Source organism: Gouania willdenowi, chromosome 18 (assembly GCF_900634775.1).
Source record: "Gouania willdenowi chromosome 18, fGouWil2.1, whole genome shotgun sequence".
Classification (NCBI taxonomy): domain Eukaryota; kingdom Metazoa; phylum Chordata; class Actinopteri; order Blenniiformes; family Gobiesocidae; genus Gouania; species Gouania willdenowi.
In genome coordinates, this window is record NC_041061.1 from 17,079,590 (window position 1) to 17,093,507 (window position 13,918).

The following is a 13,918-nucleotide window of genomic DNA, read 5'->3' on the forward strand; positions in this document are numbered from 1 at the left end:
GCTGATCCGCTCATGTTGCCAGAATCAGTTCAGAAAACTAGACTTTTCATATTTTGACTGCAGAGGATGCAAATATCAAAGCAGAGTAATTCATAGATTTTGTGTTGTGATTAGTGTGTTATTTGATGTATGAACAGAGCTAAACATTTGTTCTTTTAGGGTAGAGAGCCTTTTCCACTTTGTGATCTTTTCATGCAAAGTTGAAACAAGTCACATATGATATGAGATGGGAAACTTTTATCACAGCAGGGCCACAGAAAAGTGATTGTCTGATCCGAGGACCGCGTTATTAATATTCGACATTAGAATAATGACCAATCTGAGCATTAACACAAGAGAGAGCAAAGAACTTGTGTGTTTTTGTTGTCATTTTGTGTATTTCTTTTTCTTTTTTTTTGTTCTGTACTTTTTTGCTGTTTTTAAAACATTTTTATTGTTGTTTTGTGTGTATTTGAAGTCATTTTGTGTATTTTTGCAGTTATTTTTAATATTTTTTTCTCATTTTTAGTGTACGTTGGCGTTTTTTTGAAATTTTCATTGTCATTTTGTGTACTTTTATTGTCAATTTCTGTGTGCGTCTAGAGTCAATTTGTGCAATTTTCTGTCATTTTACTTGTGTGTGTTTGGAGTCATTTTGTGTATTTCTTTTGTCATTTTGTGTATTTTTTTGTCATTTTGTGCATTTTTGTTTTCCTTTTTTTAATTTTTGTGCTCGTTTTTTGTTATTCGTTGTCATTTTGTGTATTTTTATTGTCAATATGTGTGTGTTTGGGGTCCGTTTGTGTATTTATTCTCTCTTTCTATGTGTTTTAGTTGTTGTTTTGTGTGAGTTTGGAGTTATTTTGTGTATTTACTTACATTTTTGTGTATTTGATTTAATCTATTTTTGTTGAGTTGCATATTTTTGTGTATATTTGTAGTCAGTTGCCCATCTCATGTCTGAGTAAAATGAATAGGGACAGGTTAAACAGTAAATTCCCAGCACGTTCCCTCCCTCAGTCTGGTATTTCAGTGGCTTTCTCAGCCTGAGTGCGTGCAGCTGTGTAGGAAAGCAGAGTGAGGCAGAAATGGAGTTCACACAGGTGAGAGAACAAATGGAAAGGGCTTTAAAAGGTGAGTGCCGTACAGAGAGTGAAAGGGTTTAAAGAGTACAATAAGAACGCAGGTGGGGACTCTTCCAAACAAAGGATTGACAAGTAGTAACAAGGACTAGACATAAGTTCAAGGGTTCCACGGCCACTGAATGGTTCGCTTCATTAGGACCTGATAGACACGAGCAGGCGTCCAATAGAGCTTTAAATCTTTATTTCAAGTCCTTGAAAAAAACAGAACAACATTTACTTGTCAAAATTTTAAACAAAAAAGTCACTATTTGTCATTTGCGTGTCACGCATCCTTTCCTCTCTTCTGCCTCACAGCGGTCTGCATTAGTGTGAAAAAATAGTGTGTGTTGAGATTAATTTTGTACAATGTTTGAGACATTTGTGACATTTACTTTTCTCATCTAAATATGCCAATGTTAAATCTAAGTGATAAATCTGCTAAATATTAAATGTTCAATCTAAATGTGGATAGCGCTTGTTCGCGTCAATGAGATTTTATTTTGGTACTTCTGGTGAATTTGCATATTAGCTAAATATTTAGTTTCACATGTGAGATTTAATATTTAACATTTAAATTTAACATTTAAATTCAGTTTTTACATTCACATTTATATTTAGACTAAGATTTAGATTTAACATTTAGATTTAACATGTAATATTTAGATTTAACATGTCATATCTAAATTTAGCATTTAGATTTCACATTGACATATTTTTACAAGAAAAGTAAATATCACAAATTTCACGCAACATATCTGTGAATGTGGTCAAAAGTAACACATAAGTAACACGTCACATAATTTTTAAAATGTAGTTTGTTGCTAAATGTTGCAAAAAGTTGCTGTTTATTTTAGCATACGCAACTTTACAATCGGCGCTCCATTTGCAACTCTTCAGTCGAGCTTGTTTTTATTCTTTTTTTTTAATTTCCTTGTATATTCATGCAGTCTTTGTTCCTGTTGTTATTCTGATGTCATTTCTTCCATAAGAGGAATAAATTACATTATCAGTGAAATGTATTGTAATATACAGCATGTGTTGTCTATAGAAGGTAAAAAAACAGACGTTTGATCAGTGACACAGTCAGCATTTAACCCAAAGTACTCTGAGTGATGGAGACCTATGGATTCAGTCTTTATTAATAATGTGGACACGCACACACAGACATGCACTATTGATACAAAGGCCATGCTGATATTTATCATCCATCATCAGTAGCAGGATAGGATTGAACTGTTCTGACATAGCGCTGACCTCACGTGCACTACTAACTCCCTCTGACTGTTTTTTTTTTTACTAAATTGCCATCTCAGTGCAGACTGAGACATGAGCCGTGCTTCCACAGCCAATCTAATCTATGTGTCTTCCAGAGAAATCTGTCCCCAGTGTGTTGTGGCATGGAGGTGATGACTCATCATGCAAATGACCTTCATTTAGCACAGGATCATGCATACATGGCGTATATAGTCATCATTTTAACAGCTTATTTGAAAGGAAATGAATATTGATAAGGTAAATATTTTGGATTTCTCAATGATGACTTGTAATGTGCTGATTAGGAGCTAATTACCCCATGAAATGTTGGCTGTGTTGAGTTGTTTGGTGAGGAAAATGGATTAGTTGGGGTTGATTCCATCAAAGTGTGACATTGATTCAGGAGAAAATGGTAATTATTTGAATATATCAAAGGTCAGTTTGGAGCCCTTTGTCTTCTTTATCTGCAGTATGTAATCAATCAGGGTAACTTTGTACTGTGGCATTCCTAACTTAGATTATCTGTGTCCCTTTTCAGTCTTTGGAAGTTTGAACGATGAATCCCTATAAATGTTGTCGCTGCAATGAATTGTAGGGCAGCACTATCTGGTCTCCTTTGGTAAAGGATGTATCAGTGTTTCCTAGGCTAAAGGAGGTAAAAAAGGAAGTATTTAGCGTTCTTTCCTTAGCTTTTAGAGAATTGAAACACTCCTTATCATGGCCACCACTTAAACTCTTCCAGGTGTTAAGGAAAAATGGATAGGAAAGGAGGGACTATTCGGGCGCACCCCAAATCTCCTCTTTGCCAGATATTGTGTAATTTCCTAGTGTCCTCGAATGCACCATTGCTGCATGTGCCACTCCCTGCCCCTCTGTGGGGCTAATGAGGTCATCTAGACCACTTGTGCACCCCTTTATAAAAGACAGCACACAGCATCTGTGTGAGGAATAACTGGCATTATCAGTTTGCAAAATACTTCAATGTAATTTCAATACAATCCATGTATTTAGCAGCAAATATAACAGTTCTTATGTCACTTATCTTATGCAATATAAAGGGTTAAATACTTTGAACAATACTACAGAGCCCCCACCATGTCATGTCTGGGGCTCTGTACAATAACTAGAATTGGCCATTAGGAAATTTTGGTAGAATGAATAAAGCCAAAAATGTACAAATGCAACCTTATTCATATTCACTATTTATCACTTGATGATGCAAATGTGTACCTGTATACATTTCCAAGTACTCAACATTATATAGCGAAAATCTTTAAATGTAGTCACTGCCAATGGCCTGGTATAAACATTATCCTGCATGTTAGAGGCTGCAGCCAATTATAAGACACATCCTGCACCACATCAGCCAACCAGTGAGCAATCACGCAAAGGATCCAACCCCAAAGGGGGGGGGAAACAGGCAGAGGCACCAAACCCTTGTGGCAACAGCACTTATGTTGTCATAGCAACACAGCACTCCGAGGAAGGAAAGGGGAGAGGACAACAAATGGAGGGATTTTTCTTGGAAAATAAGGAGATAGAACGTTGGAGTAGATGGAGATGGAGACTCAAACCATCCTCAGCAGTGGGACTGTCTGTTTAATGAGATAATAATAATAATAATAATGATAATAATAATAATCAGCTCAAGGCCATTCCCTTTGTGTTGATATAAAATCAGGTGCTTGTTGCTTTTGTATTGAACCTTGAAAGATTGTTTCAATTTACAGGAAGAACAATGAAAAAAACAAACAAACATTGTTTTGTTAAAACTTAGAAACAACAACTGAGGGTCATGACAGTGAAGCCCTTTCAGTTTCTATTTCCTGTTCAAATGACATTTAATCGTAGAAGACTGTCGCTAAAATGTGCAACACAATCACTAACAGTGAGTTTTACCCGATGTATTATGACCAAAAAAAAAGTAATTATCATCAAAATATGACAAATTAGAGTTGCATTCTTTTATTTTCAACTATGCCATGCCTAAAAAAAAATGGAAAAAAACAAAACTACCATGGGTGGACTAAACCAAAATGACTGAGAAATTAGGAATGTAAGAACAAAAAAATCTTAGAAGAAAAAAAATGAAAGCTGAAACTTGGTCTTTGCTCCACCCATTTCTGTGGCTTTTGAGGCTTCCCTGGTGAATGTCTCATTTTATTGATACACGAACAGCTGCAGGAGAGTGAAAAATGTCATTTTTCGATTGGGTAAAAAATATTTTTTTTATCACCATATGAATTTCCTTGGAAATCATGACTTTGACAGTACATACAGGGTAGTAATAACAGGACACTATCACTATTGCCAGGTGAAAAACATCCAAAACGTGTGCTTGTAGGTAAAAGCGGGCTTTGTTGTAGAACATCCACGCCATCTAAAACATCAGAGAAGAAGCTGAAGCTACCCTCGGAACCCAAGAAACTCTGACAAACACAACTTCATGAAAACAATGTAAATACATTTGCTCGGGGTGAAAACAGCGTTCTAGGGTTAGCAGAGCAGAAAAGCAGTCAAGACTCACTTTGAGATTGCAGCTGTTAGCCTGACAATCTAACATGGCAGAAGCAGCTTTTGCAGTAATGTACTCTCATATTGGCCGTATAAGCCATGTAAGCGATCTGAGGATTTGCGTTGAAACATGACTGCATATTATTGCACTGTAAAGTAATAATCCTTTCTTCCTTGGTTTAAAAAAAATACATTTTGTGCCAACCTTGGTGTGATCACACACACATTTCTGAGCACTTTGAATTGAAAATACACAATCGGAATGATTGCCCATTCAAAATCAGATGAGCTTTATTTAAAAAGAGATGCAGTGTTTGAAACGGGTGTGAATGTACTGAAAGGCAGCTGCTGAATGTGTCAGTAGTCAGTCATCCTCAGGTGAAACAGAACATGTTCCTGTTGGATTAAACTCGTCGACTGACAGTCTTTCATCACTTTTATCACCTTGTATATCCATAGCTGCACACTGAAGGAGAGGAGAGCTGTCACTTTGCACTGCAACCTCATCTCGGTCTCCATATTTGTTGCATTTCACCACTTGCAGTGAAAAACCACTTAATGCATTTAGAAATATCTAATATTGATGTTCCCTGTGTGCTCCTTGAGTGGAATTAAACCTTCATCAAAAATGACCTTAAGAACAGAGTGTGTGGACGTGTGTCGGTTTCACACACACCCACACACACACACACACACACATGTCTCTCAGCACATACTACATTCTGGCTGTGTTTGAGGACAAAGCTCTGTGTAATCTGCTGCTTAACCCTTTTGCTGCCACTCTGTCAGTCACTGTGAGTGCATGCACGAGTTAATAAGAGATGTTGTCCACCGTGAACATGATGAATTATCTGCTGTGGTTTTGTATCCGTCAGGGGTCATTTAGCAGCACTGCGTTGGGTCTCTGTTCCCCATCTGAGTTTAATCAAGGAGTGTTTGAAGAGAAAGGAGAATGATAGAGGGCACATAGGGCCTAGAATCACTGCAGAAATGACAAACAATAAAGTGCACACACAAAAAGAACAATGCTTAACAACTCCTTAACTGCAAAGTAACAAATGTTGGTATTTTGGTGTCTTTGCAATGTTTTTATGATGGTGGCAATATGTAGATGTCCTTCAGCGTCAAGCACTCCAAAATGATAAAAAATAAGTTTTTACAACTGCCAAGGAGTTAATATTTTCACTGGCATTTGTAAATTTAATAATTAATTGATAATTGTTTATTATTCAAAAATTTTAAACATTGACAAAATTTCAAAAATTCATATTTCGGTTCGTAATGACCGATCTTTGTGAAATTTTACTCTGGTTATGTCGGGTTAAATCGTCTATTATCTCAGAGTTTCATCAAGATCGGTTCTGGATTGTGCATTTCATTGTGGATTTTTAAAGAAATGGGAGTGTCCATACATTTGGAACTATACTGTATCGTTATAAATAGGGATAGACATTTCTTCCAAGCCTTTAAAGTATGAATAATCATGGTACTTTGATTATCCAGATAACTGTCAATATTTGTTTTTTGTTTTTTTTAAAGTTATTCTCATAATTTCTTAATGCAAAGCTTTGACTCCAGCCTCTAAATGTTGCAGCCAAGTGTGAATCTCATCAGACCAGAGAACATTTTACGTCTTGTCAACCATTTCCATTTTCTTAGTTTTTTGACATACAGTAAACAAATGTTTTTGGCTCAGTGTTTCTTCAACAGACCAATGTCTGGGGGAGGTTTAGCTGTTGCCAGGGAAACACCATCAAAGCCTCATTTACTTTCATCCTCATTTCAATATGTGTTCTAACTGTTTGATTCGCTAATTAAGAGGCTAGTAGTGTGCTTATTACTATCCAACATGCAGTGGCCAGTCAGAGCCATTAAAGTGATTTGGATGCTTTTGTATCCGATCAACTGATGGAGTTCTTGAGTTCTAAAGGCTCCTTTGTGTCTGCAGGTGCTGGGCTGTTTGCATCGGCAGCACAGGAATGTATGGTAGTAGCAGAACTTCTAAGACTTCTCTTTATCCAGACAAATCACTCAGACCAACTTCTTCCTCTTTTTTTGTTCTCCTGGCTCAAAAAGAAGCCTATTACCATTTTTCTTTCAAGCACATCACCCCTGGTGAACCTGCAGGCATAACAGTTATCAATTGATTATTATTATTAATAATAGTAATCTTACTTTATTTTTTTACTCCTGTAATGTGTGTGTATCTTACTTAATTATACACTTATTTAATGTTTATTCTTTCTTCCGTCTTTGTTAAACGTTTTATTCTTTGATTTTTCTTAAGTGGCTGTAACGTAAGCAATTTCCCCCTGGGATTAATAAAGGAATTCTGATTCTGGAAGCGGAATAAAAGTTAATAGTAAACACTTAATTCCTAACGCTAATTTTCAATTCAATTCAACTTTATTTATATAGCTCAAAATAAAACAAAGTCATCTCAAGCGCTGAACAAAATATAAAGTCCAGAGTAAGAAAGAAAGAACCACCGTAATAGAGCCCACTCTATTTAATAGGAGCCTTAAAGGGGACATATCATGGTTTTAAATCCTTCCTTTTTACATATAAATCATACAGTTGTGGTCTATATAAAGCAGAACTGCAATGCTTGGGTCTGAATTCCTCATTATTATAGCTCCACAGACCTCTTTTCTACCCCTTTTCTGATGTGCTTCTGAGAGCAACTCGTTTTGGTGCTGTCTCTTTAAATGCAAATGAGACACTTCATACCCCGCCCCCTCTCGGTTCAACTCCACCCTGCTCGGCCATTTTTGTAGTTTGATAGAAGAGATACGGTTATGTAGCGGCGCATAAACTTTTTATTCAGAGGTTATTTACACAATGTCAACAACAGAAGACTTGTCTATCTAGCCTTACATGTTACAGCCAGAGTCTGACCCAGCGGAGCGAGATGAAAATGATGATGAACCTGCAGAACCCTAACAAGTGAGCTAACACAAGCACCGAGCTAACGCTAGCGCCAAGCTAACGTCACGAAATGCATTTTAATGCAGTCTTTTCGGAGACAAAAACGGCAAAAATGAAATGACTACTGAAAACTTTAGACTTAAATTAAATCACGTAGGCCATATCATCAATGATCTAAAACGAGCACACAGCGCTAACATATGAAGTCTGAAGACGGTGCAACTGCTAATGCTAACAAAACAATGACAGGGACGTCTTATCATCACACTTTTTAGCGTTATTTACAGCTTACCGAAGTGCTCTGTTCATCGTCTCCAAAGATAGAAGGAATTGAACCCTCAATCAGACAAAGTCTTTCAGCAAATCCTTCTTTATACTGGCGGAGGTTGCTGAAGCAGTCATCCTTGAAGTGCTTCGCACACACAAAAATGACCTTACCCACAGATGTGGGTACATTTCTGTGAAAAATAAAACTCAACCAGGCACTTTGAAAAGGTTCTGATGCTGGGAGACGGTGTAATGAAGCGTGTGGGTTACTACATCCAACAACCAAACATTTTGACTTATCCTCTCGTAACTTCTGCATCCTGGAGCTTGGACTACAAAATAAAAGTGAGAAATAAAAATGGCGGATTGCTCGAAGTGTTGGGCCTGGAGGCGATGTCCTAATTTGGCAGTTCCGCTGCAAATACTGACATAATCGTTCAAAAAACGTAATAGAGAATAGAAAAATCCAAACAGATTGAAAAATATGACCAAAACAGAATATAAAGATATCTACGGAGCACCTGAAGAGATTAATTTGAGCTTTTCTTTACTTCTAAACACTCTAAATATACAAGAAAATGCATTTAAGGGCTAAAAAAGTGGATTTAGCATGATATGTCCCCTTTTAAAGACATGGATATAATGGAAAAAAGGGCATGGACGGAGGCATAAACATGCAAACATTCACACGAACACATTGACTTTTTAAACACACATGGGGATCAGCAAACGAAACGGCTTCATCGGACAGGCGATACTAAGATCCATACTGCTGCCCAGGCTGTAATATCACCAAGTTTGTCATTGGCCACGGTTACAGGATGTTTTTTTTTTTTTTTTAAGTCGTAATGAGTTATTCCAAATTCAATGTAAACTGAGGTTTACATGGAAAACCTCATTATTCGGCTTTAGATAATTCGGCTTTAGGTTTGGGGCTTGGGAAGGCTCTGATTGGACAGGGGTCACGTATCACGTCTATCGGGAAAAACACACAACAAACCTTTTATTGTCGCCTGTAGCACAGAACACCACACATGAGAACTGTTTTCACCTTTATTTTGATTGTAGTTTTGAAGCAGCAGCTCAACAATGACACATTTTGGTCCACGGAGCGGAAGAGATAAAATAAAGCCCAGTAAAACTCCAGAAAACAATAACCAGGACTGAATAGTTGCTCCCTGGTGAAGATAGTAAACATAGGGCTCTAGTAGTTGTTGATGTATGTGTACAATTTAACTTTTTGACAATAAATGCTTAAACTTAATTCTTTGTCTTCACCAATATTATCTATAAGCTATAGAAGAGTAGACAGTTTGAAAATAATTCACACCATGAGCTATTATAGGAGTTCATTACAGCAATTTCCTCAGAGAATTGTTGTTCTTTTGACACAAAAGTGACACTTTTACATCAAAATTAATTTAATTAATTAATCAAAATGAATGAATTAAATTAACACTCGGTGAGGAGGTTATCTGCTTGCGGTGCACTCATGCTTTGATTTGCATCATAGACTTGTAGATTTTGACTCTTTCTGAGAAAGTACACGTAACTGTGACTTCAGCCCTGTGTGCTCGGCCTGGTGAATTCCATCCCTCGGGCTGCATGGGTGAAATCTGAGCCGACAAATTGAATTCAGTTCTTCTAAGAGTTCTCTAATCCTTCTGCTAGCACAGAGTCAACCTGGATTTTAGAGGCTAAGCTCTGAAACACGAGAGACAGGCAGGATCAGGGGAGTGTCAGTGATAGTTTGTCTGACATGCAGACAGCCAAGCCCACCATTTAACAGCCTGTTAGATTGGTAATGTATCAAAATGATCATAGAGCATCTCTGAGCATGTTAGTAACGCAGACATCACGACATTTCTGATCATTCTGAATCACCACGAGTAAAAAAACGACGATTTGAAAATGTGAATTTGAATCAGATCCATGCGTCTTCTTTAAAGAAGGAATGTAATCTGTAAGGCTTCAGATGAATAGAGCTCTGTGTAATGATTTTCTCCTTCAGTGACAACACCGCCTACATGTTTACAGTCACACAGAAAACACACACACACACACACACACACACTGTTGATTGCTTGGACTTTGCCTCCACGATGTTATGTCTCTGTCTTGATCTGCTGCTAATTGATCTGCAGTGTGCAGGAGGGAGGAAGCCTATCGATCCGTTCCACACTCTCGTCTTTCATCCTAATGACACACACACACACACACACGACCACAAAGCAAAAGTTTAGTCTGAGGCATAAAAGCTGAAAAACATACAACAGTGATCGTTCAGTTTTTATAATACTTGCTTTTTCTAACCAATGTTAAGATTTTTAGCTCGGAAAAACAAAGATGTAAAAACAGCATGAAACAAATTACAGGCTTTTTCAAGAAATTTCTTTTGATCTCTTGTCATGTTTCGACTGTCAACTGCCAGTCTTCTTCAGAGGTGTCTGTTGCTCGCTTTGATGTGTCCTTGACTTCCGCGTAATAATTCCAGCAACTTTTTTGTTGTCTTCTTTTTGAACAATATGTCAAGGTTTAATTTTTTCTGACAACTGTTTTCAGGAAATGTACTTTGAGCTCCGGACATGTTTCGACTGTCAACCGCCAGTCTTCATCAGAGGCATCTGCTCATCGCTTTGATGTGTCCTTGACTTCCGCGTAATAATTCCAGTAAATTATTTTCAAGTTCTTCCAACTTGCTGAAATTATTACGCGGACACATCAAAGCGATCAGCAGACGCCTCTGAAGAAGACTGGCAGTTGACAGTTGAAACATGTCAGGAGATGAATGTATATTTCCTGAAAAACAAATATATTTATATAATACAAAAAGAACTTGCTGGAATTACCTACATTTTTGACACATTTATTAGACCCCCTTTCATGTCTCCATGTAATCCCAAACGGTACACATACCCCCATTTGAGAACCCCACACAAGAAGAGCTGTAATGTAAAATAATAATTTAAAATCATATGTATTCCTTTTGTGTCCAAACAATGAAAGTTTTATTGATGAATGTGTGCGCTAACAATTAACATGAGAGGCTTTTTTGCGGCAATTTTACACATCTAAGTTTTATAGGATGGTTTTCAACGTGGTTTTTGAATGAGAGCAAAAACAGTCTGGTCCTCTTGTAAAAGGATGTTGTTTTTCCATCCGGCTCAGGCATGAAATGCATGATTTGTGTGTCTCACAGCAGAGGAAAAGTGTCACACGCGGGAAAAAAGGATGAAATGATGATCTGACATGCAGCCCTTAGGGAGTCAGTGTTCAAAACACTCTGACAAAAATGTTCACAGCCTGACCTCAAAACGCTCATAAAAACCAACCAATAAAGGCTATTTTTAGGATGTTATATCAAAGCGCAGGGTAAGATCAGCACAAAAATAGCTGGATTTTTTTCAAAGGAACGCCACAGTTAAGTTACTGATTTAAACAAAAAAGAAAAAAAGCCAAGCAAATGATTTACACTGCAGCTACAAACTAAAGGATGTACTCGCAGAAATTTCTACACATCCAATTGTTATTGGCTTTTACTTAGAAGGTCAGGCTGACCTTTGTTTGGTGTCACGTTTCAGGGCGAGATGGATGAAACCCAAACCCACCAAGGCATTTGTAAGTGAGACACTGCAGCAGGAGGGTTGGACAGAGGTCGGTGTGTTTCATTAACAGCACCAGGGCAGGACCCATGATTAGTTTAAAAAATCATTTAATCTCAAATAAGTACCGGTAAATACAAGTTACCTGTGTGCTGCACCAAAGCCATGCAATGAAAATCTATCTATAAAAGCAAGTGTGTGCGTGTGTGCGTGTGTGCGTGTGTGTGTGTGTGTGATCTCCCCCCGACGCAGTGTCTGTTGGACCTGAAACTACAAAAATATACGAAGAGACTCCAAATACACACAAAATGACTCCAAAAAACAAACATTACAGAAAAAAAAACGACAAAAAAATAAAAATGAGTACAATAGAAACAACAACAAACACATTTATCATGCACATGTCCCATAGAATTAAACCAGGGATATTGCACATGCTATTTTACATTGCACCCACAAATATACACCTTTATAACAGTACAGAGTATGTACACCTCCTTGTACATCCAACCTTCAAACACGTATTCATTAGGCCATAATTGACAACTCTACTTAAGCTCCCACTATATGAATACACCAACGGGCACTGTACGAGTATATTTAAATTTAATGAATTAATGTACATGTGTAAAGTAGTAGTTGACCAAATAGCTGTTAAGTTTCATGAATTAATTTTATCATTTTAAAATAAAGAATTGGCAAGTTTGGATTTCATAAATTTGAGGGATTTAATATTAAGTAGAAATGAATATAAGAAGCAGATGAAGATGGGTGGATTCTTGAGAAATTTGGCTTTATGAAAAAGGAATTTGGCTCAGATTAATAGGACATTTTCCAATAAGTCTAATTGTCTTTTTTTATTTTTATTTTTGATACCGAAGGTAATGCTATTGTAGTCAAAAGTAGGAGTTTCTGGGTTTTTACTTCTGAACCAAGTTAAAAATAAGTTCCAGAATTGCTGCGTTTGAGAGCAGGTAGAAAAAAAAATGTCTTCTGATGTTTCAATGTTATTATTATTATTATTATTATTATTATTATTATTATTATTATTTTATTTATTTATTTTTACAAAAAACGCATTCATTACTTCCAAAACCAAACCTTAATTAAATATTTAGGTAAAACTGAGAATTTAAAGAATTTTACTTTCAATTAAGTTATTGTAAGTTGATCAAAGATAGTTTTAATCTTACGTGTGCTGCTTCAAACTACCTACATTTATTCATTTGTTTTTTTGTGTGTTTTTTTAAAAAAAATATTAATGTATTTTTTTTTTGTTATTGAGATTTGTTTAATTTTCATTTCCTTACATTTTATGTTGTATAGTGTGTCTATTCTTGGAGTGTGTTCATGTTAAGCATTGCAATTTGTAATATTTGCATGACAGGTATTATATTTTGTTTATACTAATAAAAAAAAAAGTGTAAAGTGGTTATGGGTGTACCCTTAATATAAAGTGTTACCAAAAAATAATTATACATTCAAAATTGTGCACAGGATTGTGACATTACATGCAATGTATAATTTACTGTTTACGCTGACCTGTTTTTTTTTTTTTTTTAACATCTGTTATTTTTTTTATCAAAAAAAAAATTAAAATCAATCGCACGACAAAAAAATGCATTTATAACACCGTGCAATGCAGCGTTTTGTCTCTGCTGGTGAGTCACTGAAGCACAGAGAGTCCATCTCCACCTGTTTTCCTTCTCCGGCGATAAATTAATGTGATTGGGTTTGTTTAGATGTCTTCATTTGTTTGGACACCAAACAGTGGAGGGAAATGTTTTGCAGAGAGATAATTAAAATCCTTCTCAGAATAAAGGCCAGTGTAGAGACTGACTGGAATGAATGGAACTAAACCACAGCGTTAGAAAACAGAAGATAATCAGAGACGGCCCATCTCATGAGTTTGATTCTGTTACAGTTTGATTATTGGGACAAATTCTCTCTTAAAATGCACAGGATAATCTTATAGGAGTTTGTTATTGGCGTTTGACATCTTTGGACAGGACAAAAACAGCCTGATTATCTTAATGTGTGTACCCAGCTTAAGATTTAAACTACATGTGTGTCAAATGGTTGGTAGATATGTATAAAATGTATGTTTTAAATCACTTTTATATTAATTGGAAAAGAAGAATCACATCGCAAACGGTAATACATGCTCACAGCCGACAGGGAATTGGCTCTGTTCCCTTCCACAGTTTGCCACTTGATCTTGGATACTTTAGACATAAATTACAGTTCAGA